This window comes from Lagenorhynchus albirostris, chromosome 1 (assembly GCF_949774975.1).
Source record: "Lagenorhynchus albirostris chromosome 1, mLagAlb1.1, whole genome shotgun sequence".
Taxonomy (NCBI): domain Eukaryota; kingdom Metazoa; phylum Chordata; class Mammalia; order Artiodactyla; family Delphinidae; genus Lagenorhynchus; species Lagenorhynchus albirostris.
The window spans coordinates 156,672,811-156,700,323 of NC_083095.1; the positions used below are offsets into that span (position 1 = coordinate 156,672,811).

A 27,513-nucleotide genomic window follows, 5' to 3' on the forward strand; every position below is an offset into this window, starting at 1 on the left:
TTTGATTTTCTGAATAAGGTCTTTCAGAGTAGAAATCTTTAATTTTATAAAGTCCACAATATTACTTTTTTCTTTTGTGGATTGGCTTTCTGTGTGTTAAAACTCAAAACTTACTATCTACAGACCAAACCCAAGGTCATGTAGATTCTATGTTTATATCTGTAATTTCGATAGTTTCGCGTTTTAACTGTTAATAAATTTCAGTGACTTTGGTGTCAGCTTTAAAGTTTGTGTCTACATTCACTTCATTCCATACTGTTTCAAGTTAATTGTTCCTTAACTATTTTGGAGAAGTTAGGGGATATTGGCTCTATTTCAGTTTGAATTTCCAGTTTAAGGGATCTAGCAGAACCGCCCTCAGTGGGTGGGGTCTCCACTAAACTGTGAGGGCGGCTTGGTCTGCACTTTCCCATTGGCTGGCAGGGAACGCAGAGCCCGCCTCTCTGATCCCCCTTGGGAACGCGTGTTCCGCCCGCGGACCTGGCTTCCGCGGGCAGCTGACGCGAATCTGGTCTTCTGAGGACGCGCGGGGGCTTTGGCTTCTGGAACACATGGGGCTGAGTCCATGCTGACAGTGCGGGGGCTTCGGGACAACACAGGGTCGAGTCCACGCTAATGGGAGCCAAGTCTCCTCAGGAGTTGCTGAGGCTTCGGCTTTGGGACGTTGTGGAGTCCAGTTCACGCTGACGGGAGCCCCGTCTCCTCAGGACCGGCTGGGCGGTGATGCAGCTGACGGAAAAGGTGAGGAGAAGTGAGAAGAGGGGGGAAGGTTCCTGTGTGCGGCCGACTCTTGAGGGGTGTCTGTCTTCACAGGACCCAGAACTGGAATGGCTTGTTGTGGAAAGTTGTGGGGTTTTAGTCAGGTTTTAGCCGGTGTTGTTCCTTGGCGTGTGTCGTCCATTTTCCCCGGCACCGTTTACTGAGGGAACTGTGCTTTCCCCGGTGTATGTTCTCGGCTCCTTTTTTTGTGAATTAACTGACCACGTACCTGTAGGTTTCTTTCTGGGATCTCTGGCCAGTGTGCCTGTTTCTGTGCCAATTCCACACTTTTTTGGTGCCTTTAGCTTCATAATGTAGATTGAAGTCAGGGAGGGAGATGCCTCCAGCCTGTTTTCCTTCCTCAGTGTCGCTTTGGCTCTTCTGCGTCCTTTGTGGCTCCACACAAATTGTTTTTTGTTTCTGTGAAAAATGTCATTGAAATTTTGGTCGTGACTGTGTATGTTGCTTTGGGTAGAATGGACATTTTAACAATATTTTCGCCCATGAGCATGGGATATTTTTCCATTTTTTGGTGTCTGTTCAGTTTCTTTCATCCATGTCTTACAGTTTTCAGTGTGCAGGTCTTTCAAGTCCTTGGTTAAATTTACTGCTAGCTTTTTTGGGGGTGCAATGGTAAATGGAATTGTTTTCTTAATTTCTCTTTCTGATAGTTGATTATTAGTGTATAGAATCACAAATGATCCTGCAGTTTTATTGAACTCATTTTTTAGTTCTGACAGTCTTTTGGTGGTTTTACGTAGAAAACTAGAATTCAGAAATCCTACTGTTCCAACTATATCCAGGTCATCCACAGCACCCAAGACATAGCGGCTACTAATATAATCTTACCACGGTGCCTCTTAATACCATGGGGACTCCTACAAGGGCGATTAGCATCACCACTTTGGTTGAATTTGGTCTGGGTAAGTCTTGGCCTCTATAGCAATGTTTGATGTCATCTCTGATTTTCTGGCATGTTACTGACATGGTTGTATTGAAAAGTAATTTATTTTCTAGTAAATTTCAAATGTTTAAACTTTAAATAGCAGTACAAAGTTTTCTAGGACGTTCACACCAAACACCCTGGGTTCTCCCAGGGAACCAGCACATAGCCCCCAAATGAGGAATAATTATGGTTTCCACATTACAATCCTATCCACAGGACCACTTCAACTTTCAGCAGCTGGCCCCACCTTTGTGGAAATGTCTTTTTCCATTCTAATCCAGTTTTCTTTTTCTGGAACCATCACTGGGGCTTTCCCTCGTTTTGAAAACCTGCATGAATTTTAAGTGTACGAGATGAGTATGATCTGTGTGACTTTTTATGTATGGCTTCTTTCACTTAGGAGGTTTTCAGTGTTTTTCTATGCCGTTAACATGTATCATTTTTTTTCATTGTGATTTAAAAATATAACATCATTTAAATAATTTTAAGTATACACTTCTATAGCGTTATGGTCATTCACATTGTTGTAAAAATATCCTTACCATCCATCTCCAGAACTTTTTCATTTTCCCCAAGTGAAATTGTAACCATTAAACACATTCCCTTCAACTCCTGGCAACCTTATTCTGCTTTTTGTCTTTGAATTTGACTTATCTGGATATCTCATACTAGTGGACTCAGAATGTCTGTCCTTTTGTGTCTGGCTTGTTTCACTTAGCATAATGACTTCAAGGTTTAACCACATTGTAGCCTGTGTGAGAATTACCTTAGTTTTAAAGGTTGAATTGCATTCCATTGTGTATATACTACATTATGTTTATCCATTCATCTGCTGAAGGACACTCCAGTTGCTTCCACCTCTTGGCTACTGTGAATAATGCTGCTATGAATATGGTGTACAAATACCTGTTCCTGTCCTTGCTTTTAAATATTTTGGGTGTATACCCCGGGGTGGAATTGAGGGATTCTACGTTAATTCTATGTTTAAGTTTTTGAGGAGCCCCCCTACTGTTTTCCACAGCTGCTTGCACCATTTTACTTTATTCCTTTATATGGCAGAATAATGCATCTTATGGATCTACCCTATTTTGCTATCCATTCACCCATTGGTGGACATTTTAATTGTTTTTACCTTGGGATATTGTGAATAGTGCTACTATGAATATTGGTGTACAAGTTTTTATTTGAACACCTGCTTTCAATTCTTTGGGTATATATCTAGGAGTGGAGTTGTTGAAACCTATGATAATTACATTTTTATAATTTTGAGAAAATGCCAAAATTTAGCACACATAGATTGCACCATTTTACATTTCCACAAGTAAAGTTTAAGAGTTCCAATTTCTCTACATTGTTGCCAACATTTGTTATTTTTATTTATTTTTAATCATTCTAATGTGTGTGAGAAGTTGTGGTTTTAATTTGCATTTCCATCACGACTACTGATGTTTGACATCTCTTCATGTGCTTGCTGACCATTTGTATGCCTTGTCTGGAGAGCAGGCCATTCAAGTCCTTTGTCCATTTAAAAAATTGGGTTGCTCTTTTGTTGAGTGGTAAAAGTTCTTGATAGATTCTGGATAAAGGCTCTCGTCAGATATAATGTGCCAATATTTTCTTCCATTCTTTGGGCTGTCTTTTACTTTCTGGATAGCCTCTTTTGATGTACAAAGGTTTGTAATTTTGAGGAACTCCAGTTGATCTATTTTTTTCTTTCATTGCTTGAGCTTTAGTTTGAGATATAAGAAACTATTGCTAAATGCAAGGTCATGAATCGCTTGGTTTATTCCAGGGTATATACCCTCAGTATCCACTAGGCTAGGGTTTAGGTCTGGGGTTTAAGTCAGTGTCAGGGTTTAGGGGTCAGGGGTCAGGGTTGGAGAGTCAGGGTAGAGGGTCTAGGGGTCTGGACTTAGGGTGTTAGGGTTAGAGGTTAGATTTCTTTAGGGTTAGGGTTAGGTTTAAGCATAACTGGCCCCCTTTGCTCTTCCCTTCTCCTCTCTGAGGTCTCCAGGATGGACACGATTTGCCCAGGGTCACACATGAGTCAGGGAGTTGAGCTGGACCACTGTTTTTCTATCCCCCAGTCCTGGGCTCTGAGAGAAGAATGAAATGTCTGTACTGTTTCCGAGTGTTTCAAATCAAACTCGATGTTAGTCAAGGGTTGTGGAAGGTGTCAAGTCACTCAGGTTTCTTCCTGCCCTCCCATCTGGGAAAGGTGGTGCTCGCTCCACTCTGCCTGGGCAGCCCCAGGTTCTAGCAGAGCCCAGACAGGAGGGTACTCAATGGATATGTGTGGATTTATGCAGGACTGGGTGTAGCAGCCTGCCAGCCCCCAGCCTACTTGAGGGCTGGTGGGACCCTCCTGGGACTGCAGGCATGCTTTGTCCCATCTGAGTGGGCATCAATAGACAATCAAGTCTCAGGCAGGACAGTCCTTGACCTCTGAGCATCCAGGCAGGCATCTGTGGTCCTCTAGCTCAGTCCAGCCTGGGCCCTGTCAAGACCCCATGGACAATTACTGAGCTGACCATGCTGCTGGGCAATGGAACAGCTACCTGGGCAGTGTAGACATTCCTTTGAGATGTTTCAACTATCAGTGTCCATATGGTTGAGAAAAGGTCCTCCTCTTCACAGCCTTCACAGTCTCATAGCCTGCCAAGAGAGGTAATAACGCTAAACATTTGAGTGTGTCCCTGACACAACAACCATACAGCAGACCATGGCCCTGCAATCCTTTGTCCCTTCAGTTGTTAGAAATTTTGACATTCATATTCATTAAGAATCAAAGATATGGGAGTAACTGGGCCTCCCAATGGGAGGTTCATACTGAGGCTGCATGGTCTTGAGAGCCATATGCATCCATGTGGCCTCTGGAAAGCCTGCCAATTATGGATTCCATGGCATGGAATAATTCTTCCCCCCCACCCCGTACGCGGGCCTCTCACTGTTGTGGCCTCTCCCGTTGCGGAGCACAGGCTCCGGACGCGCAGGCTCAGCGGCCATGGCTCACGGGCCCAGCCACTCCGCGGCATGTGGGATCTTCCCAGACCGGGGCACGAACCCGTGTCCCCTGCATCGGCAGGCGGACTCTCAACCACTGCGCCACCAGAGAAACCCAGCATGGAATAATTCTTGAACCTCCCATTACTTCATTGCACAAGAGTTTCCTTACCACCCTAGCATTTGGTTTCTTCCCTTAGTAAAGGAGAGAGAAGAAACTGGAAAATGAGCAGCATTGTTCTTCAGGGTAATTAATATGGCCAGGGAGATGGCATGACTCAAGGGTTCCCACCTCTCAGGGGCAGGAATGAGGTCTGTGTGTCTTCTGAGGGCACATAGGCTATCATGGGCCAAACCCTGAGATGTGAGGACCTGATGCCCAAGGCAGGAGGCTTGAGTTTACCACCACCAACGATCCTGCCTTTTCAGCAAGTGAAAGAACTTCTTGCAGTCTTGAGAGGGCAGTAAGAGCACACTGGATGAGTAGCTGCAGCCCCTGACCCTAAGTGAACCCCTTTTTTCCTTTTGGATAAAGGGTGCTGTGCAGTGAGCTGTCATTGACATAGAATCTGCTGCTTTCTCTCAGCCAGCATCTGTTCTCATGCCCAAGTCTAGTGCCTCAGTTTTCCTTTGGGAATTACATCTCACCTGCTTCCAGTCCAAACAGTTCCGGAAGAATGTTCCACCCAGCTCGAAGATGGGTTTACAACCCACATCTAGCCAGTCCCATTTTACATCTTCTGGTTCCTGTGATGGGTCAAGGGTGAGAATGTAACCCAAGCCAGGCCAAAGGAATTTAAAACCATGACTTTTCTTGGTACCCAAGAAAAGGAGAAGCTCTTTCTTGGAAAAAGGATGGTGAGTGGTTGTCAGCCTAGAATTGCTGTTGGTCCAAGGGCAGTGAGAGACTGTGCCTGTGAATGGGGTCACCCAAAGGCACTGAGCAGGACAGAGTTTTGGAAAGGAGCAAGACCACACTGAGATAGTATGAGTCACTGGACCTGCCAGGTCCAAACCCATTCTTAAACTTGCCACTTGCCAGTATTAATTTATTTCTACCCTTACAATAAATACTAATTTATTTTACTTCAGTAAGTGTGTCCAGTCACTGGTGTAAGGTCGGATCTTAACAAACGGCACCGCGAAACAGAGGAAAGCTTCAAGTGAGCTTTATTAGGGAGCGCTCCCGGGTGAGGTTCACTGGTCCGAGAGAAAGGGGCCCGAGAAGTCGCACCCGGGCGAGGGTTGGGCAAGATTTTATAGGGGAAGAAGGGAAAGGGGTGTGGTGAATCTGGGAGGGCTCAGGGTATTCCTTATTTGGTGGTCTTTTCGGGTATCCTGGGGGACCGTTAGTCCCGCCCCTCGAAAGGCGGGAAGGCTGGGCCGGGTGCAAAGTCCCCAGGTCAGTTTCTGGAACTGGGTGGTCCAGAGAGTTTCGGTCTGATGCAACCTGTGAATCTGATTGTGTTCCCCTGCCTCGGGCCAGTTGGCATTACAACTGGGAATAAGAAAAAGTCCTAGTTGACACATCTGAATCAAATTCCTGATCCATCCTCAGGTGTCCTCACTGGGTGGGGCATGGCTGGGGGAGATGAAGATACTGGGTGGGGTCAGATATTTGGGGAGCTGCCAAACAGCTCTGTGCCTGTTCCCTCCCTGTCCTGGGAGAGGGAAACCCTGGAACAGTGATAAGAGGATAACCAGTAGGGGGAAGAGGTTCCTCAGTGTTTAATTAGTCTTTTTGTATTTTCCTTAATTTAGGGTCCATTTTGGTAATGTGTTTTTACAAAGAAATCACCTGTTTCCTCTAGATTTCCAGTTTGTTACAATAGGTTTCTCTTATGTGACTTTTAATTTTTCCTGTCTAATTTTCTACAGAATCATCACAAATAATGAACAAATATTGATACTTTATTATTAACTGAAGTCTATATTCATGTTCCCTTTGTTATACCTTTCCTTGTTCCAGGATCACAAAGGACATGTGGTCATAATGTCTGTTTAGTCTCTCCTGGGCCTTGACAGTTGCTCAGACTCTACTTGTTTCTATGACCTTGACAGTGTGGAGGAGGACTGGTCAGGTATTTTGTAGACTGCCCTGCACTGGGGTTTTCTTGGTGTTTTTGTTATGATTAGACTTGGCTTTTGAAAATGCAGATTACAGAGATAAAGTGCTTCCTCTTCACAATATATCAAGAGGACAGGCTCTCAAGGGAATTCATCACTTATATTCTTAAATTTGGTCACCTCGGTGAGGTAGTGTTTGTCAAGTTTTCCCACAGTGAGGTTAATTTTTTCCCACGTCCATCCTGTGTGTCTTATTTAAGAGGAAGTCATAATGCAGAACCCACAGTTGAGGAGAGGGGAGTTAGCTTCACATCCTTGATGGACAGCTGAGTGTCTATGTGAATTGTTTAGAATCTTTCTGCATAGGAGATTTCTATTTAACACCATTCATAGAAAACTGTAATTTATTTTTGGACATGTGAACAATTATTGTAAACTTCTGGTTATAATCCAGTACTGCATTATTAGACTGTTTAGTTCATTCTTGCTTTGGCTATTGAGAGCTTTTTCCATTTGCTCCTGTTCTCATTTTACATAATTTTTCTTAAGTGGGGTTTTTTTTTTTTTGGTACTTTTTCACTTTCTGATATTTTAAGATTATCCTGCTTCACATATTTACTGTCTCAGTCCTAGTATCAGCCCTTTCTTCAAAGAGCCCTTGTTCCTTTTATTAGAGAACAGTATTAAAAACTTACATGTGGGAGCTAAATAGGCTCAGTTGATAATGCATGGAAATATATGCACGTATCCCAGCCTATACATATACATATAATTATAAAGATTTCCATGTGGAACTATGTGTATCTCTATTAGGCTAAAGATAGTTTATACTGATGTCTCCAACCTGATCTTTTATGACATGGATATTGTAACCTTCTCCCTTTGTCTGTAACTCCACCACCAACAGTGAGTTTTTTCATACATTTGTAAATCAGTTAGATTCTTTGTTATATTCTGTACTCCAGTCTTTGACACTCCCATATCCTAAGTAACTAAATTTGAATAGATTATAATTTACTTGTTGGGTTGTAAAAATCTGTGGATGTAGACAAATGCATAATGACAGGTATTCACCACTAAAGTATCATATGGACTATTTCAACCACATATTCCATAAACTGTTTACCATGTCTGTTTTGCCTTTTCTAGAATGTCATATAAATGAGGTCATACAGTGTGTAGCACTTCAGACTGGATTCTTTCACTTAGCAATGTGTTAGATTTATCCTTTTTTTTTTGCACGGGTTGATGGTTCATTCCTTTATATCTCCGAATGCTATTGCATTGCATTTTATGAGAGGGAAAATAATTTTCCCTCTACTCTTCTATGTTCTTCATTGGGAACCCCCCCCTTGTAATGAAAGGGAGATGAACTGGAGAAAAACAATAGGAAGTTTAATATACACCATGCATACCTCCTGTATACTTGAAAGATACCCAGGAAAACTGAGTCACTCTCTGAAATGGCCCAAGCCATTACCTGAAATGCTACCTTCAGCTGAGAACAAAAGAAAGATGTTAGGGAATGAAGGAAGCCATTTAAGGGAGATTATTAGGCAAAGCACAGTAAACAAGGGTATGGTTGTTATGCAGATTTACATCCAGGCCTATTCCTTCGACAAGTTTTTCTTGATATTTAGTCATCATTCAATTCCTGGTCCAGAGAGGGACACACCCTTACAAATGGAGATATCCTTAGTAAATGTAAATTTACTTCACAAAAGGGCATTTTCTACTGGATTTTCAAGGATAGTCCTGGGTCTACTATTTTTTTGTTTAATCAGTCCAAAATAATCTTTTTGTCAAATGGGCATATTTTAGGGTGGTGTATTCTGCTCCCCTTGAGATGTATGTCCTCTAATTTGCTTACGAATTCATTTACAGAAGGACATCCTGATATCTTTAAGTTTTTAGCCATTATGAATAGAGATGCTGTGCATTACTTAATGCTAGTTTTTGTTTGAACACAGTTTTTCAAAACAGTTGTCTAAATACAAGAGGTATTCTTCTTGGATCCTAAGGTGAGACTGTTTAGATTTGGAAAAAACTGCCTAACTGTCTTCTAAAGTAGGTTGTACATGCATTCCACCAGCATCTTGAGTATATTGTTGTATGCTTATTTACTGTTTATCTTCTTTGGCCAGGTGTGTGTTTCAATCTTTACCAAGTTTTAATTGCGTACAAATCCTTTATCAGATATGTGTTTTGGAAATAGTTTCTTCCAGTTTGTGGTTTTCCTAATAGGGTCTTTCATAGAGTAGAAATTTTTAATTTTATAAAGTCTACATTATTAATTATTTTTCTTTTGTTGATAGACTTTTGGTGTGTGTTTTAAAATGGATCACCAGACCCAAGGTCATGTAGATTTTCTTCTGTTCTCAGATTCTAGAATTTTTATAGTTTGTTAATTTAAATTTGTCTATGGGCAATTTTGAGTGAATTTTGGTTTAAGTTGTAAAGTTTGTGTCTACATTCATTTCATTACATATAGTTTCTAATTAATTGTTCCTTAACTATCTTTTGAGAAGATACGGTGAGATACTTGGCTCCATTTCAGTTTGGATTTTCAATTTTAGTACATACAGCAAGCAGAACTGCATTTGGGATGAGGCCTCTGGGTTTGTGTGGTGCTCCCAGCACTTCTCTGATGTCCCACAGGGGGCGCTGAACCCACCTCTCTGACCCTGCGGGCACAGGTGCAGCCTGCCCACAGACTTTGCTCCATGACAAATGGACAAGGAGCTTTGTCTCCCGTCAGGGCTTAGGTTTCTGGACCATTGGGCAGTGTCCACACTGACAGGAGCTGGGTTTTCTCAGGACCCACTGGTGAGGAGATGCCACAAGAGGAAGAAATGAGCAGGTGGGCAGAAACTTCCAGTGCAGCTGACTGCTGGGTGGGTGGGGTGCATCTTCAGGGGACTCAGGAGAGAAAGGGTTTAATATGGAACCTTTTGGGCTTTTAGTCAGTTTTTGTGCAGTGTAGATGGTGACCAGTGTCGTTCTTTGGAGTCTGGTGTCTAGTTTTCCTGGCACTGTTTGTTGATGGCTTTGGGCAGAATAAACATTTTAATGATGGTAATTTTTCTGATGCATGAGCATGGAATATTGTTTTCTATTGTGTCTTCAATTTCTTTATCAGTGTCCTATAGTTTTCTGAGTATAGGTCTTTCATATCCTTGGTTAAATTTATTCCTAAACAGTTTGTTCTTTCCGATGGAATTGTAAATGGGATTCTTTTCTTAATTTTTCTGATTGTTTGTTATTAGTGTATAGAAACAAAACTGATTTATGCGTATTGATTCCATACTTTGCAACTTTACTGAATTTATTTTTTTAACATGCTTTTTGAAGTAATGTGAAAAATTGTAATGCTAAAAGCTCACTGTTTCTACTGCATCCCAGGTAATCCACAGGACCAAAGACATGGTAGCTACTAATATACTCTTCCCATGGTGCCTCTTAATATCATGTGTGTACTCCTACAAGGGAACTAAGTATCACAACTTTGGTTGAACTTGGTCTGGTTAAGTCTTGGCCTCTATAATAAAGTTTGATGGCTGTCTTATCGGATTTTCTGGTATGGTATTGACATGGTTGTTTTGAAAAGTAATTCACTTTCCAGTAATTTAAAGTGTACGGAAAACTTTCAATAATGGCAAAAAGTACTCACATCTGCCACTTCACACAAAATGCTCAGTGTGTTTTGCCCAGAACAGGGACATTCTCCTGAGGAACTAACACATAACCCCTAAATGAGGAAATCATGATTTCCACATTATAATTTAATACACAGGCCCACATCAACTTTCACCTGCTATCCCAACTGTATGAAAATGTCTTTTTCCATCCTGATCTAGTTTTCTTTTTCTGGAACCATTACTGAGTTTTTCTCTCATTTGGACAACCTTGATGGATTTAAAGCAGACAAGATAAATATGGGATCTGGGTGGCCTTTTCTGTATGGCTTTTTTCCACTAAGGATGTCTTTAATGTTCATTTATGTTGTAACAAATATCAGCACTACGCTTTTTTTTTCATTGTTATTAAAAATACAAAACATGACATTAGCATTTAATTCATTTTAAGTATACAGTTTTGTGGTATTAACTACTTTCACATAGTTGCACAAACAAGTTAAATGACATGTGTACCTCCTGTGTGCATGGGAGATACCCAGGAAATTGAGTAACTCCCTGAAATGGCCCAAGACATCACCTTAAATATCATCCTCATCTAAAAAGTGAAAAAAGGAAGGGTATAGTTGTTTCTGTCTACATTCATTTGATTGTATATGGTTTCCAGTTGATAGTCGTATAACTAGTTTTGGAGAAGTCATGGGATATTTGGCTTCATTTCGGTTTGAATTTCCATATATAGTGGATAGTGGATTCTGCAGGCTTGATACAACTTTGATACAACCTTTACAACCTTGATACTGCATCAGGACATCCCAATGGTATAACTGGTGTTAATGGTTTGTTCAACAATTAAAGTTCTGTGTGATATGAGTTCAGACTGGAGTAATCCTGGTTTAGTTTCTGTCTATTTATACATTTGTCCCAGTATGAAAGGACAAGAGGAATAAGGCCTACTTTATACCAATTAGTTTGAAGGCACTTTTATGATCTCAACTTATTTTTTTTTAATTTATTTATTATTTTTTTTTGGTTCCATTGGGTCTTTGTTGTGGTGCATGGGCTTCTCAATGAGATAGCTTCTCTTGTTGTGGAGCACGGGCTCTAGCTGTGCAGGCTTCAGTAGTTGTGACACGTGGCTCAGTAGTTGTGGCTCACAGACTCGAGCACAGGCTCAGTAGTTGTGGTGCACAGGCTTAGCTGCTCCACGGCATGTGGGATCTTCCCGGACCAGGGCTCGAACCCGTGTCCCCTGCATTGGCAGGTGGGTTCTTAACCACTGCGCCACCAGGGAAGCCCTCAACTTAATTTTTAAAAAATTTATTTTATTCAAGTATAGTTGATTTACAATGTTGTGTTAATTTCTGTTGTACAGCAAAGTGATTCAGATATATAAATATATATACTCTTTCATTATGGTTTACTACAGGATATTGAATATAGTTCCCTATGCTATACAGTAAGAGCTTGTTGTTTATCCATCCTATATATAATAGTTTGCATCTGCTAATCCCAAACTCCCAATCCATCCCTCCCCGCTTCTTCCCCTTGGCAACCACAAGTCTGTTTTCTATATCTATGAATCTGTTTCTGTTTGGTAGATATGTTCATTTGTGTGTCATTTTAGATTCCACATATAAGTGATATCATATGGTATTTGTCTTTCTCTGTCTGACTTATTTCACTTAGTATGATAATCTCTAGGTCCATCCATGTTGCTGTAAATGGCATTATTTCACTCTTTTTATAGCTGAGTAGCATTCCATTGTGTGTGTGTGTATATATATATATATATACATACCACATCTTCTTTATCCATTCTTCTGTTGATGGACATTCAGGTTGTTTTCATGTCTTGGGTATTGTGAATAGTGCTGCTATGAACACAGTGGTGTGTATCTTTTTGAATTATAGTTTTGTCTGGATATATGCCCAGGAGTAGGATTACTGGTTCATATGGCAACTCTATTTTTAGTTTTTTGAGGAACCTCCATATTGTTTTTCATAGTGACTGCACCAATTCACATTCCCGCCAACAGTGTAGGAGGGTTTTCTTTTCTCCACACCCCCTCCAGCATTTGTTATTTGTAGACGTTTTAATGATGGCCATTCTGACCAGTGTGTGAGGTGGTACCTCATCGTAGTTTTGATTTGCATTGCTCTAATAATTAGCGATGTGGAGCATCTTTTCTTGTGCCTGTTGTCCATCTGTATGTTTTCTTTGGAGAAAGGTCTAATTAGAGCTTCTGCCCATTTTTGGATTTTTTTTTTTTGAGTTGTATGAGCTGTTTGTATATTTTGGAAATTAGGCCCTTGTCGGTTGCATCATTTGCAAATATTTTCTCCCAAACAGTTAGCACAGGTACTGGGACAACAGGATACCCACATGCAAAAGAATAAAGTTGGACCCTTACCTCCCCCTGTATACAAAATCAACTCAAAACGGATCAAAGGCCTAGATGTAAGAACCAAAATTATAAAACTCGGAGAATAAAACATGAGAGTAAATCTTCATGACCTTGGATTTGGCCATGATTTCTTAGATCTGCTACCAAAAGCACAAGCAACAAAAGACAAAATAGATGAATTGGACTTCCTCAAAACGAAAAACTGTTGTGAATAAAAGGAGCAATGAAAAAGATAATCCACCATCCAAAATTGCACAAGATGTTTGCAAATCATGTCTCTGATAAAGGTCTGTAGCCCACCAGCCCAGCCCCGTGCTGGTCCAGGGGAGTGTGTGTGTGGCCCCTCCCATCCTAGGTGGTATGGGGATTTCAGGCCCCACAGCACCCAAGGGGTGGACACTGGTCATCCTCAGCACCCTCAAGGAGTGAGTGCTGGATTGTTTTGAGCCCAGATTCCTTCCATTACTGCCCTCAAACGCTGAAGGCTTCAGCATGCCTCCAGAGAAACAGAGTATTTGCAAGTCTTTGAGAATGAAGAGAACATCCTTCACTTTTCTGAAAAGGGCATCTTATTTCATAGCAGTGAACACTTTGAATCTGGCTGCCAGGGGTGCCCTCTCACCTTCTTTACTTCTCTGAGAGTGGCCATGGTGGTTTGGCTGTCCCCAATCCCCACACCAGGTGACAAAGCCAGTGGGGCTAGCTCCTGGTGGTCCTTACCTTCGTTGGAGATTAACCCAGACTCTCAGCCTGAGATTGAATGTGGACTCCCCCTGCTTCTCCCCATCACCAATTCTCATCTCCTCCCCTATCTCTTGCTTTTCAGGCTCAGATTTACCTGATTTATTTACGCCACCAGGGAAGCTCCAAAACCCATTTTTAAATCATTCTTTCTCCGTTTACAACTAAGAAGTTCCCGCTTGCAAGCCGAACATCCCGCTCTCGAATCTCCTTCTTATCAGAATTTTAAGATCCTCCAAGTAATAGATCATTGGTGGTGGTGGGGCATCCTGTGTCTTCCTGCTCATTCTAATAATGTCATTCCTGAATTTTAATGCCGTAAATAATTTATATTGTAAATATGCCAAGGGGGAGATCCATTTAAAAAATGTTAGGGGCTTCCCTGGTGGCGCAGTGGTTGAGAGTCCGCCTGCCGATGCAGGGGACACGGGTTTGTGTCCCGGTCCGGGAAGATCCCACATGCCACAGAGCGGCTGGGCCCGTGAGCCATGGCCGCTGAGCCTGTGCGTCCAGAGCCTGTGCTCTGCAATGGGAGAGGCCACAACAGTGAGAGGCCCATGTACCGCAAAAAAAAAAAAAAAAAAAATGTTAGAGGTAACTCCAAGGGTTTTAGAACAAACAAGGACATAGAACCCTGTGTTCAGACACTGGCTGAGAGATTCCTACCCTGAGCCGTGGTCCCTTGGAGGGCAGAGTGGCCATGACCCTCCTCCCGCAGGTGAGCCTACTAAGGTACATCCCACATGGGACCACTGCATCACAGAATCTTAGATTGGCCAATGTCAGGCATCTGGCCAGAGATGTGGACAAGAGAAAACTGCCCAGCAGCCTGGAACAACCCCAGGGTGAGGCCTTAGTAAGGGCCAGTGTCAGGACCTCAGAGATAACTTGAGGACCTTAGTAAGAGACAGTTCAGGCTGTTAGTTAGGGACATCATCAGGGCCTTAGATAGGGCAGCATCAGGGCCATAGTTATGACCATTGTTGGGGAGTTAGTGAGGGAGAGTATCAGTGTGTTAGGGAAAGAGTCTGGCCACTATTTAGACAGGGTCAGGGCCTTAGTTAAGGATAGTGGCAGAGACTTACTTAGGGACATATTCAGGGCCTTAGTTATGGACAGGATCAGGGCCATAGTTAGGACCAGTTTCATGGTGTTAATTAGGGCCAGCATTAGGGCGTTAGCAAGGGCCAGTGTTAGGGTGTTAGCTAGGGCCATCTTCAGGCCTTAGTTAGGGACAGCATCAGGGCCTCTGTTAGAGAAAACTTGAGAGCCTTAGTAAGACAATTCAGGCCATTAGAGAGATTGTCAGCGATTTACTAAGAGACATATTCAGGACCTTAGTTATGGACAGGATCAGGGTGATATTTAGTGACAGCTTAGGCTATAAGTGACTGTCAAGGCCTAAGTTAGAGTGTCAGGGTCTTTAGGGACATGGTTAGGGCCTTAGTAAGTTATAGCTCAGGCCATTAGCTAGGGACAGCGTCAGGGGCTTAGTGAAGGACAGTATCAGTGTTTCAGTTAGAGATATCTTGAGGGTCTTAGTTAGACATAGTTCAGCCTGTTACTTAGGGACAACATCAGGGCCTTAATAGAGTTAGTGTCAGGTCTGTAGTTAGGACCAGTGTCAGGATGTTAGGGAAAGAGTCAAGACAGAGTGTCAGAGCCTTAGGTAGAGACAGCTTCAGCACCTTAGTTAGGGGCAGCCTTAGAGAATTACTTACGGACATTCCAGGGCCTTAGTTATGGACAGGATCAGGGCGATGCTGAGAGACATCTAAGGGTATTAGGGACATCATCATGTCCTTAGTTAGGGACAGGTCAATTCTTCAGTTAGAGATAACTTGAGGGCCTTAGTTAGACACAGTTCAGGCTGTTCGTTAGGGACATCTTCAAGGCCTCAGGGACAGCAGCAGAATTTAGTAAGGTCCAGCATCAGGGCCTTAGCTAGGGACAGTGTCAGGGCCTCAGTCAGAGATATCTTGAGGGCTTTAGTAAGAGACTTTTCAGGCCATTAGTTAGGGACACTCCAGAGACTTCTTTAGGGACATATCCAGGGCCTTAATTATGGATAGGATCAGAGTGTTAGTTACAGCTTAGGTTATAAGGGACAGTGTCAAGGCTTCATTTAGAGATAACTTGAGGGCCTTAGACACAGTTCAGGCTGTTACTTAGGGACATTTTCAGGGCCTCAGATAGGGCAGCATCAGGGCTGTAGTTATGACCAGTGTCAGGTCATTAGTAGGGACAGCATCAGGGTGTTAAGGAAAGATTCAGGTCATAATTGAGACAGTGTCAGGGCCTTAGTTAGGAGAGTGTCAGAGATTTACTTAGGGATATATTCAGTGCCTTGGTTATGGACAGGATCAGGGCAATACTGAGGGACATCTAAGGCTATTAGGGACATTGTCAGGGCCTTAGTTGGGGCCAGCATCAGAGCCATAGGTAGGACCAGTGTCAGGGCATTAGTTAGGGACAGCATTAGGGTGTTAGTTAAGAGTCAGGCCATTAGTAAAAAACAGTGTCAGGGCCTTACTTTAGGGCCAGCATCAGGGCGCTAGTGCGGGATAGCAACAGGGCCTTAGTTAGATGCAGTTCAGGTTGTTACTTAGGGATATCTTCAGAGCCTTAGTTAAAGACAGGATAAGAGCCATAGTTAGAACCAGTATCAGGGCATTAATTAGGGACGAAATTAGAGTGTTAGTTAGGGAAACAGTCAGGTCCTTCATTAAGGACGGTGTCAATCTTTAAAGTAGATATAGTGTCAAGTCCTTAGTTAGGATGAGCTTCAGGGCCTCAGTTAGGGCTAGCATAAAGACATTAGTTATGGCCAGTGTCAGGGGCTTAGGGACATATTCAGGGCTTTAGAAAAAGATAGAATCAGGGCATTAGTTATTGACTGCTTAAGCCCTAAGGGACAGTGTCAAGGCCTAAGTTAGGGACAGTGTCAGGGCCTTTGTTATAGATAACTTGAGGGCCTTCGTTAGACATAGTTCAGGCTGTTCCTTAGGGACATCATCAGAGCCTTAGAAAGGGCAGTGTCAGGGCCGTAGTTATGGCCAGTGTGTGGGCTTAGCTAAAGACAGCATCAGGGTGTTGGTTAGGGAAAGATTCAGGCCATTATTATAGACCGTCTCAAGGCCTTAGGTAAAGACAGCTTCAGGGCCTTAGGGACAGCGTAAGAGACTTACTTAGGGACATATTCAAGGCCTTAGTTATAGACAGGATCAGGATGGTACTGAGGGACATTTAAGGCTATTAGAGACATCATCAGGGTCTTAGTTAGGGCCAGGATTAGAGCCATAGTTAGGACTAGTGTCAGGGCATTAGGGACAACAAAAGTGTGTTAGGGAAAAAGTCAGGCCACTATTATAGGCAGCGTTGGTGACTTGAGTAGGGACAGTATCAGGACCTTAGGGAGAGGGTCAGAGTTACTTAGGGACATATTCAGGGCCTTAGTTCTACACAGGATCATGGACAACTGAGGGACATTTAAAGTTATTAGGGACATTGTCAGGGTCTAAGTTAGGGCCAGCATTAGGGTGCTAGTGAGGGACAGCGTCAGGGACTTTGTTAGAGACAGCCACACGCCTTAGTTAAGCACAGCGTCAAGGCTTCAGTTAGAGATAACTTGATGGCCTTAGTTAGACACAGTTTAGGCTGTTACTAAGGGACATCTTCAGAGCCTTAGTTCAGGCCAGGTCAGGGCCATAGTTATAAATAGTGTCAGAGTTTTAGTTAGGGACAAAGTTAGGGTGTTAGTTAGGGTAAGAGTCAGATACTTAGTTACTGACAGTGTCAGGGTTTCAAGTAGATATATCGTCAAGTCCTTAGTTAGGAAAAGCCTCAGGGCCTCAGTTAGGGCCAGCGTCAGGACATTAGTTAGGGCCAGCTTCAGGGCCTCTGTTAGAGATAACTTGAGGGTCTTAATAAGAGATAGTTCAGGTCATTAGTTAGGGACAGCATCAGGGGCTTATTTAGGGACAGATTCAGGGCCTTAGTTACAGACAGAATCAGGGCGTTATTTAGTGATAGCTTAGGCTATAAGGGACAGCATCAGGGCCTTAGTTATTGACAGCATTAAGGCCTACATTAAGGATGGCATCGGCATTTGTTAGGGCCAGCGTCAGGGCCTTTTTTAGGGCCAGCATCAGGGTATAGTTATGGAAAGAGTGAGGCTGTTAGTTAAAGAGAGTCTCAGGTTCTTAGAGAGAGCATCAAGTCCTTAGTGATGTCAGGACCTCAGTTAAAGATAACTTGAGGGTCTTAGGGACAGTGTCAGGGACTTAGTTATGGACAGATTTAGGGCCTCACCTTAGTAAGGTTAAGACCTTAGTAAGAGACATTTTGGGCCAGCGTCAGGGCATAGTTAGGGAAAGAGGCCATTAGTTAAAGACAGACTCAGGGCCTTAGTTAAAAACAGTCAAGTCCTTAGGGACAGAGTGGGGGGCTCAGTTAAAGATAACATGAGGGCCTTTGTTAGGGACAGCCTCTGGGCCTTAGGGACAGCATAAGGACCTTACTTAGGGTCTGTGTCAAGGCCTTAGAGACAGTTCAGGCCATTAGTTAAGGACATCGTCTGGGCCTTAATTAGGACAGCCTCAGTCCTGAGTTAGGTACAGCATTAGGACCTTAGTTAGAGAGTTAAATCCATAGTTAAGGAAAGCTCAGGCCATTACAGACAGCTCAGGGCCATAGTTAGTGTCACGGTCAGGGCCTAGTGGTGAAATTGAGCAGGACCCTGTGGGGCACCTGGGCATGGAAGCCTGTCCCATGTCTCCTGTTTCTTGTTTGTTGGGAAAAGACTCCAGGCTCCATGATCTTCCCTGAGTTCCCAAGGGCAGATTCAAACAGTTGCTAATCAGGGAAGGGAGGGGATGCAGAGATAAGGGAGGAACAGTCAAGAAACAATAGTTTAGCCTTGGGGCAGGATCCTGGTTCTGCCTCAAGGGATAAGCATAACAATATCTTTGAGCTCTTTACCAAACTAACCCCCCCCATGGAAGATTTTAGCATTCTTCATTCCTGAGAAGATCATCAAGAGAGCACCTGAGACCGCCCCCCAGATTAAAGAAGTGCAGGCCCCCCACCCCCATCACCTTATAAGCAGCTCCACCCTTAAACCATTGCTATAAAACTCCTCACAGAACCCTCCCACACTGGGAAACACAGTTTTTAAGGGCGTGAGTTTTCTGTGTCCTCCTTTGGCTGGCAAAGCAGTAAAACTATGCTTTTTCTACTTCATCCAAAACCCTGTCTCTGAGATTTGATTTGGCACTGGTGCACAGAGGCCGAGTTTTCTGCATCAAATTTGGCATCCAATATGGGGCTGACTTGGGGACGGCCCCTGCAGGTCCCCTGACTTGATCGGATGCTCCGAGATTTTCTCCACGCTAGCCTCTTTCAAGAGAGTGGAGGGTTGGAGAATTCCTTTAGAGGCCAGATCTCCTGGGACCCTTGCCTGGAAGGGCCGAGCCCCAGTTATACCCTATCTACCATCCCAGCAGTTGGAACTCTGGCGCAGAAGTAGATGGCAGAAGAGGGACCACCCTAGAAGCTGCCGAGGCCATCTTTGCCTCGACGACGTTCCTCTCTTCCTCCTGCTTGGACCACCCTGAATGTCCTACTCCAAAGAATTATTTTGGGGAACCAGAAAAGGAGCATTTGGGGTGTTGCAACACCTTGGCCAGTGTGTAGTAACACCCCTGGCATGCACTCTGAGGTCCTTTTAGCCCTGTACCTTTGGGGGAACCTTGACTCCCATTTGGGTGATTTTTCATTTCAGGAAATCTCATTTGGAAGGTGCACCACTTGGACAGAGGTCACAGGCTAAGTTTTGAGACTTGGAAGCCGATTTGAGTCTTGTGCTCTTTGGGTTTTGGTTACTGTTTGGGTTTTGGTTCCTTTGGTTTGAGGCTTCCATTACTGGTGCGGATTTTGTTTTGTTCTTAGTCCGCACGTGAGTGTTCTATCGATCAAACATGGGAAGCGCTTCTTCAATTCCACCTGATAGCCACCTGTGCAAAATCCTGGCAGACTGGTCTACCTATAGTTGTAGACCTATGACTAAGAAAAGAATGAAATTCTATTGTAATTTTGTCTGGCCAATGTACATTCTTGAGAATGAGGAAAGGTGGTCTTTGAATGGTAGCCTAAATTACTATACTATCCTTCAGCCAGAGTTGTTTTGTCACAGGAAGAAAAAGACAAAAGAAGTTCCATATGTTCAAGCATTTATGAAACTACATAATAAAGAAAATGAGCAGCTAGGTAACAGGCTGATAGTACAAAGAGAAAAGAAAGTCTTTTGTCCTAGAGCTGGTTGTTTCTGAATGGGGAAAAAATAAGATGGATACAGAAGATGATGGAAAGTCTGTGAAATGGGGACACTGAAAAAAGCTTTGTGTGTGTGATCAGGATTTTCTAACATTGGATTAAATTTAGCTGGGTAAATAGATTTTCTTGGAAGTGGGTTAGTGCAAGACTGGATTTGGTTTCTCCCTTCAAAGTTTTCTTGGATCGCTCCTTTTGATAACAGCTTGTGAGCTCCTTTGCCTTTAGGTGATCTGTATTTGCCTTTGAAATCTCTTCACTTTGGTTAAGTGAGTAAGTATTGTTTGGCAGGTGTTTTTTTTTTTAATAAATTTATTTATTTTTGGCTGTGTTGGGTCTTTGTTTCTGCGTGTGGCCTTTCTCTGGTTGTGGCAAGTGGGGGCTATTCTTCATTGCAGTGTGTGGGCTTCTCGTTGTGGTGGCTTCTCTTGTTGCAGAGCACAGGCTCTAGGTGCGCAGGCTTCAGTAGTTGTTGTTCATGTGTTTGGCAGATTCTGACAGTTCTTTTGATCAGCTAACTTTGAGATGCTTTAGAAGGCCCCTGAGGCATCTCAGAGAAATGTTTGATTAGTATGTTAAATTACAAGGAATTCCTAAAAATCTAGTATGTCCTGGTAAAATGTTATCATTCATAATTCTAGTTATTTTTAAATGTTGCATGTCACAGCGATAACTTAAGTTTCTTTGTCAATTACACTGTGATCAAATGTTTAACTGTGACCTTTTAAGTCCTTCCGTGATTTATAGACAGTTACTGTTGCGCTCTAACACTTCTGCAAAAGTGCTCCATCTTCAAGAAGATTTATGCGAAGGACCTTTTGACATACACAGGTCTGTGGTAAATTTCATATCATACCACCAAACTGGGTAAGAAATTAAAAATCTTAATGGAGAATTTGATGACTTCATAAAAAGTTAAAAGAATTAGTTACTGAATGAACTGGTGAATATGGTCATAATGTTTTTTTTATTATTATTACTGGTTTTGATCTGTGTTTTCCAGACATAGGGGAGCATTCCCCTCAAGCTACTTATGACTTAGAGCAGTTGGGTAAATTATACTTCTATAGGTGAAATTGAAATATTTTTCTTTTCTCTCTTCCTGGTCTCTCCAGATATTGGAGACACTTGGGTTCTGAGCAGTCTTATCAGGTGGATGGGAAAGACTATCTCATGGCATGTTCAGGAATCTCGATATTTTGGGGACTTCTAGAAAAGAGAAATGCACCAAGGCAGGATCTGATGGCTGGCCCTTGGCATGGCTTTCCTGGCCTTGAGAGGCCTTTCAGGAATTTATTCTGAGACTCCTTCTGAGGAATTACACCAGAGACAATATGGAGGAGCCTTTGTGGTCTGTTTATTTTGGAAACAGATGTCTTGATTTGGCAGTGTTTGATGGAGATGAGGGTAATTTTAGGAAAAAAAAGATTATGCTTCAATAGATAGGAAATTCTGGCTCTGTTAATTGAAGTCTGTAGTTTTGAAAGTTATTGTGTTAGGCACAATTTTGTCCTGATGTTTAGGAGGAAATGGAAATTACCTAGAGAAGTTTTGAGAGTGTAAGGTACTTACGATGTATCACTGCTTGTTTTAGGTCTCAAAGCACATGTACGATGCTTGTGTGACAATTGGGTATAAATGATAAAATGTATGTCCTATGAAGCGTTTCCTCATTAACATACCTCTGAGCTTGTTCATGACACCTGATCAGTTTTCCCCAATGTGGATTAACTAGGCAAATAGAAAGGAGGCCTAGCCCTGATGAACATGATCTACTCTTGGGGCAAACTGCTGAGTCATCCCGGCATTGAGGGATAGGTATTTTTATCAATGTTTTCTATTGAAAGACTTGCAATCAAAATGGGAAATGATGAAAAAAACAACCTGCACATATTGAGGTATGAGGAAGTCACTTTGACTTATACATGGTTTAACTTAAACTTTACTGACCAAAGTAGCCTGTTTTGTGGCCTTTGAAATGCATTGTACATATGCTTTGGCCATTGAGAAGGGGAATGCATTTGCAATTCAAAATGGAATAACCATGATTCAGACATCCAAGGTAAAACTAAGTGACCATTCTGGAAGTTCCAGTTGTCACTCCTCCTACTTCTAACTGAGTCTGTTGCACCAAAATAGCGGACCAAGGGATTGAGACCTTAATCATACAAGAATCGGATCCAGGACTTGGAACTCAAATATTACTAATTCGATATCCATGCCCCAAAATTTAGGCAGGCCTACACTCCATTTCAGCAGGAAGTAGCCAGAGCGGTTGTCGCCCCATTCCCTGTAAGAATTGGGGAAAGATAAAACCAAAGTGGGGATGAAAGACGTGTCCCCTTAAAACCGAGTTACCCTGCTGAGTTTATGATTAACGTCTCTGTCTGAAACGATTATTCCTCTACTTGAAGGACATCTATTCTCAAGATTGAGGAGTATCAAAGAAAAGGGGGGAGTGAAACCAAGCAGGACCCTGTTGGACTCCTTGGCACCAGAAGACTTTCGGTGTCACCCAATTCTTATAAAGAATAGACTCCAGCCTCCATGAACTTGCCTGAATTCCAAAGGGCAGATTCAAACAGTTACTAATCAGGGAATGGAGGGGATGCAGAGACAAAGGAGGAATAGCTAAAAACAATAGTGTAGCCTTGGGGCAGGGTCCTGGTTCCTCTTCAAGGGATATACATAACAATATGTTTGAGCTCTTTGCAGAACTAAAACACCCAACAAATGGAAGATGTTAGCATTTTTCATTGCACAGAAGACCAGATTAAAGGAACCAGAGAAGCTCATTAGGAGACGTCCTGAGGCCAGATTAAAGGAGTACAGGCCCTGCACACACCCTAATCTTATCAGCAACCCTGCCCTTGAACCAGTGTTATTAAACTCACCAAATCTGCCCAGGTTGGGAACACAGTTTTGAGGGGCACAAGCTTGCTAAGTTCCCCTTTGCCTGGTAAAGCAATAAGGCTATTCATTTCTACTTCATGCCAATCTCTGTGTCTGAGATTTGATTCAGCACCAGTGCACAGAGGCCAAGTTTTCGGCATCAAGGACAGCCTCAGGTCATTATTTAGGAACAGGTTTAGGGCGATAGTTATAAACCGCATCATGGACTTTGTTAGGGTCAGTGTCAGCTTTAGTTAGGGATAGAATCAGGGCAATAGTTGGCAACAGCGTCCGGTGTTAGTTAGGGACGGCATTATGTCATTACTTACAGACAGCCTCGGGTTGTTAGTTAGGGAAAGGTTCAGGGAGATAGTTAGGGACAGCATCAGGACCTTAGGTTCAGCATCATGCATTAATTACGGACAGCTTCAGGTCATTAGTTAGGGACAGCATCAGGGTCTGATCTAGGGACAGCATCAGCGTCTTAGGGACAGCAACAGGGCCTTTGGTAGGGTCAGAGTAAGGTGCTAGTTAGGACCAGCATCAGAACATTAGTTAGGGACAGCATCAGGGACTTAGTTAGGAACAGTTCAGGGCATTAGTTATGAACAGTGGCAGGGCGATAGCTAGGGAAGTGCATCAGGTGTTACCTAGGGACAGGTTCAGGGTGACAATTAGGGACAGTGTCATGCATTAATTATGGACAGCTTCAGGTCATTAGTTAGCGACAGCATCAGGGTCTGAGTTAGGGACAGCGTCAGGGTCTTAGGGACAGCAACAGGGCCTTTGGTAGGGTCAGAGTAAGGTGCTAGTTAGGACCAGCATCAGAACGTTAGTTAGTTAGGGTGTTAGTTAGGGACCATGTCAGGGCAATAGCTAGGGAAGAGCCTCAAGTCTTTACCTAGGGACAGTTCCAGGGTGATAGTTACAGACTGCGTTAGGGCCTTATTTAGGGACAACATCAGTTTGTTACTTAGAGGAAGTTTGTTACTTAGAGGAAGCATCAGCTTGTTATTTAGGGACAGGTTCAGGGCAATAGAGACAGCGTCAGGGACTTTTAGGGTTAGCATCAGGCTTTAGTTAGGGACAGCGTCAGGGCAATAGTTTGCAGCAGTGTCTGGTGTTAGGGACAGCATCAGGTCATTACTTACAGATAACATCAGGTCATTAATTAAGGACAGCGTCAGGGCTAGAGCTGGGGAAAAACATCAGTACTTTATTTAGGGACAGCATCAGCTCATTACTTAGAGACAGGATTAGGGTGATACTGGTGGACAGCATCAGGGACTTAGGTCAGTGTCGGGCTTTTGTTAGAGACAGCATCAGGGTGATGGTTAGGGACAGTGTCAGCTCATTACTTATAGACAGCATCAAGTCGTTAGTTAAGGACAGATTCAGGGAGATAGGGACAGCATCAGGACCTTAGATAAGGACTGTGTTAGGGCCTTAGTTAGGGAGAGCATCAAGGTAATAGTTTGGGACAGTGTCAGGACATTACCTTCAGGCAGCAGCAGGCCATTAGTTAGGGACCAGTTCAGGGTGATAGTTAGGGGCACTGTCAGGGCCTTAGTTAGGGACAGTGTCAGGGCCTTAGTTAATGTCAGCACCAGAATGTTAGTTAGGGATGGCATCTGAGCCTTAGGAAGAGTGTCAGTTCATTAGTTAGGGACAGAGTCAGGGTGAAAGCTAGGGAAGAGCATCAGGTCGTTACCTAGGGTTAGGCTGAGGATGATGAAGGACAGCTCAGGGATTTAGGCTCAGTGTTAAGGCCTCAGTTAGGGACAGCATCAAGGCCTTAGTAGGGTCAGTGTCAGTTTGTTACTTAGAGAAAACATCAGTTTGTCATTTAATTCCTTAGTATATTAAGGAAAAACCAGTTCACCCTTTTTGCCCAGCTGAATCATTGGCGATGTTGAGCAGCTTTTCATGTGCTTTAAAGGCGAGTCCAATCTACCTCTTGCAATCTGGTTCCTGCAATTCTGCCTTGTTTTCAAGTCCTTTTCGATTACTTACCCCAAGACGTTTGTGGAGGATAGGTGTCATTTATAACCCTGTAGGCTTTGTGAATTGCAGTGTCCCTGAGCACCGGTTTTCAACTTGTTTTGGGAACCTGCCACAGTGCAGCAGGATTGTTTCAAGCCCCATTCTGGTTACTGGGGCAACCTGAGCCTTTGGGAAAGCCCTCTTCCTGATTGGAAATTAGAGTGGCATGTGCCTGTCCAAACATCCGGGGCTTGTGTCTCATTCCTTCCCCCCATCCCCCGGGCAAATTCCAAGCCGTGCAAAACCGGCTGTTGAGGGTGCTATCTTCCCCAGGTGAGGAGACTTTAAGGAAAGAGTTTGGTGGGGGGGAACCCCACCACCAGGAGATGCGGAGATGAGGCGGCTTTTCCAGACTCTTCCCAACCAGACAGTTCACCATCCTTGGGGTCACAGGCATGTTTGGCTGTAGGTTGGCTCCCCTGCACCTGGAGATTTGGGACCCATGGAGTGGGGACCAGGCGGTACAACTTCAATGGGGCTGCATTCACTGGCACATCCTCATAGGTTGCTCAGCCCCAGGAGTGTCCAGCCTTACAACCCTAGCCAGCTCTGGGTCTAGATGATGTGACACCAGGTTGGGTCACCGCCCCTGAATGAATTTAGTAAGAATTTGTCTCTCTCTTTTTGTAATTTATCTCTATTTTTATAGTGGAGTATAGCTGGCTTACAATGCTGTGTTTATTTCTGATGTACATCCACTTGATTCACTTACAGAGAGACATCTATATATTCTTTTTCAGATTCTTAACAGTCTTATGTATTCTTTTCTGGTGATTACAGTGTGTTGAGTCGAGTTCTATGTGCTATACAGTAGGTTCTTATCGATTATCTCTTCGCTATGGAAGTGTATGTATGCTAACTTCAACGTCCTGGTTTATGCCTCCCCGCCTCTCACCTTTCCCTTTTGGTAGCCATAAACTTGTTTTCTAAATCTGTGACTCTGTTTCTGTTTTGTAAGTTAGTTCATTTGCATCCATTTTTAGATTCCACCTAAGTCATATTATAAGTCTCTTTCTCTGTCTGTGTCACTTAGTATGATTGTATATAGGTCCACCCGAGTTGCTGCAACTGGCCTTATTTCATTCATATCCATGGTTGTGTAATACTCCATTGTACATAAGTACCACATCTTCTTTATCCACTCATCCTTCAATGGACACTTTCCTTGCTTCCTAGTCTAGCCTCTTGGAAACAGTGCTACCGTGAATGTTGGGGTGCATGTGTCTTTTCGAAATCTGATTTTCCCTGATTTACACCCAGGAGTGGAATTGCCAGACCCTCTGGTAGCTCTCTTTTTCGATTTTTAAGGAATCTCGTACTGTTCTTCAGAGTGGCAGTTAGCAATTTACATTCTCAGCAGCAGTGTGCCACAGTTCCATATTCTCCCCGTACTCTCTAGCATTTCTGACTTTAGACTTTTGTGCTGATGGTCGTCCTGCCTCAATGGTAATACCTCCTTGTAGTGTTTTTGCATTTCCCTAGAATTTGCGATGTTGAGCAGGTTTTGGTGGCCTTTTTAAAAAAAAAACAAAAAAAAAACAACTGTGAATGAAATTTACATCGATATCTGCTTCTCGAAATTCTGCCCTGTTTTGAAGTCATTTTCGATAACTAACCCCAAGATGCAGGTGGCATTTACAGCCTCGAGGGCCTTGTGACTATGCAGTGCCCCCAAGCACCGGTTTTCAATTTGTCGTTTCAGGAGTTGGCCACAAAGCGGCACGATTTCTTCATACCCCACTCTGGTAATTGGGGCAACCTGAGCCTTAGGGAAAGTTCTTTTCCTGATTGGAAATTAGAGTGGAATGTGCCTGTCCAAGACCCTAGGGCTTGTGTCTCATTCCTTCCCCACCTTACCCTGCATCCCCCCGGACAAATTCCAAGCCGTGCAAAACTGGCTGTTGAGGGTACTGTCTTCAGCCGGTGGGGTGGCTCTAAAAAAAGGCTAGAGGTGTGAACCCCAACACCAGCAGATGGGGAGACCAGGTGACTTTTTAAATCTCTTCCAGCCCAGGGGATCCACCATCCATTGGGTGTCTGAGCCATGTTTTAGCAGTAGGGCGGCTTGCCTGGCCTTGGAGATTTTGGATCTATGTAGTGGGGGCAGCCAGTACAATTCCAGGGGCCCCTCATTTGCTGGCACTGTCTCCCCAACTCTCTCAGCCCAATGACAGTGCAGCCTTGGGACCCAAACCAGTTCTGGCTCCAGGGATGTGACGCCAGTTTGGGGTACTGCGCCTGAAGCAATTTAGAAACTATTCTCTCTCTCTCTCTCTCTCTCTCTCTCTCTCTCTCTCTCTCTCTCTCTCTCTCTCTCTCTCTCTCGAATTTAATTTTCATTGTATAGTGGAGTATAGCTGACTTAGAAAGTTGTGTTCCTCTTTTGAGTACAGCAACTGGAATCACTTATACAAAGACGTCCAGGTATTCTTTTTTGGATTCATAACATATTCTTTTTCAGTTATTAGAATCTGTTGAGTCATATTCCCTGTGCTATATAGTAGGTCCTTATTATCTATTAAGATAATAATAAGAATTATTATTATCTTATAAGATAATATGTATGCTATATAAGAATATATAAGAATATGTATGCTAATTTAAACCTAATTTTTCCTCCTCCCCACCTTTCTCATTGGTAGCCATAAGTTTGTTTTCTAAATCTGTGACTGTTCTGTTTTGTAAGTTA

At 43.2% G+C, this 27,513-nt stretch overlaps 1 protein-coding gene across 1 annotated transcript in view; it reads left to right on the plus strand.

Annotated features, from left to right (window-relative positions):
* Window positions 1–504: 504 nt before the first annotated feature.
* The window catches only part of LOC132532320 (ornithine decarboxylase-like), a 62,447-nt gene continuing 35,438 nt past the window's right edge, over window positions 505–27,513 (plus strand). The window contains 1 exon segment of the mRNA XM_060170715.1: window positions 505–741. The gene's annotated coding sequence lies outside the window, so the exon portion shown is untranslated.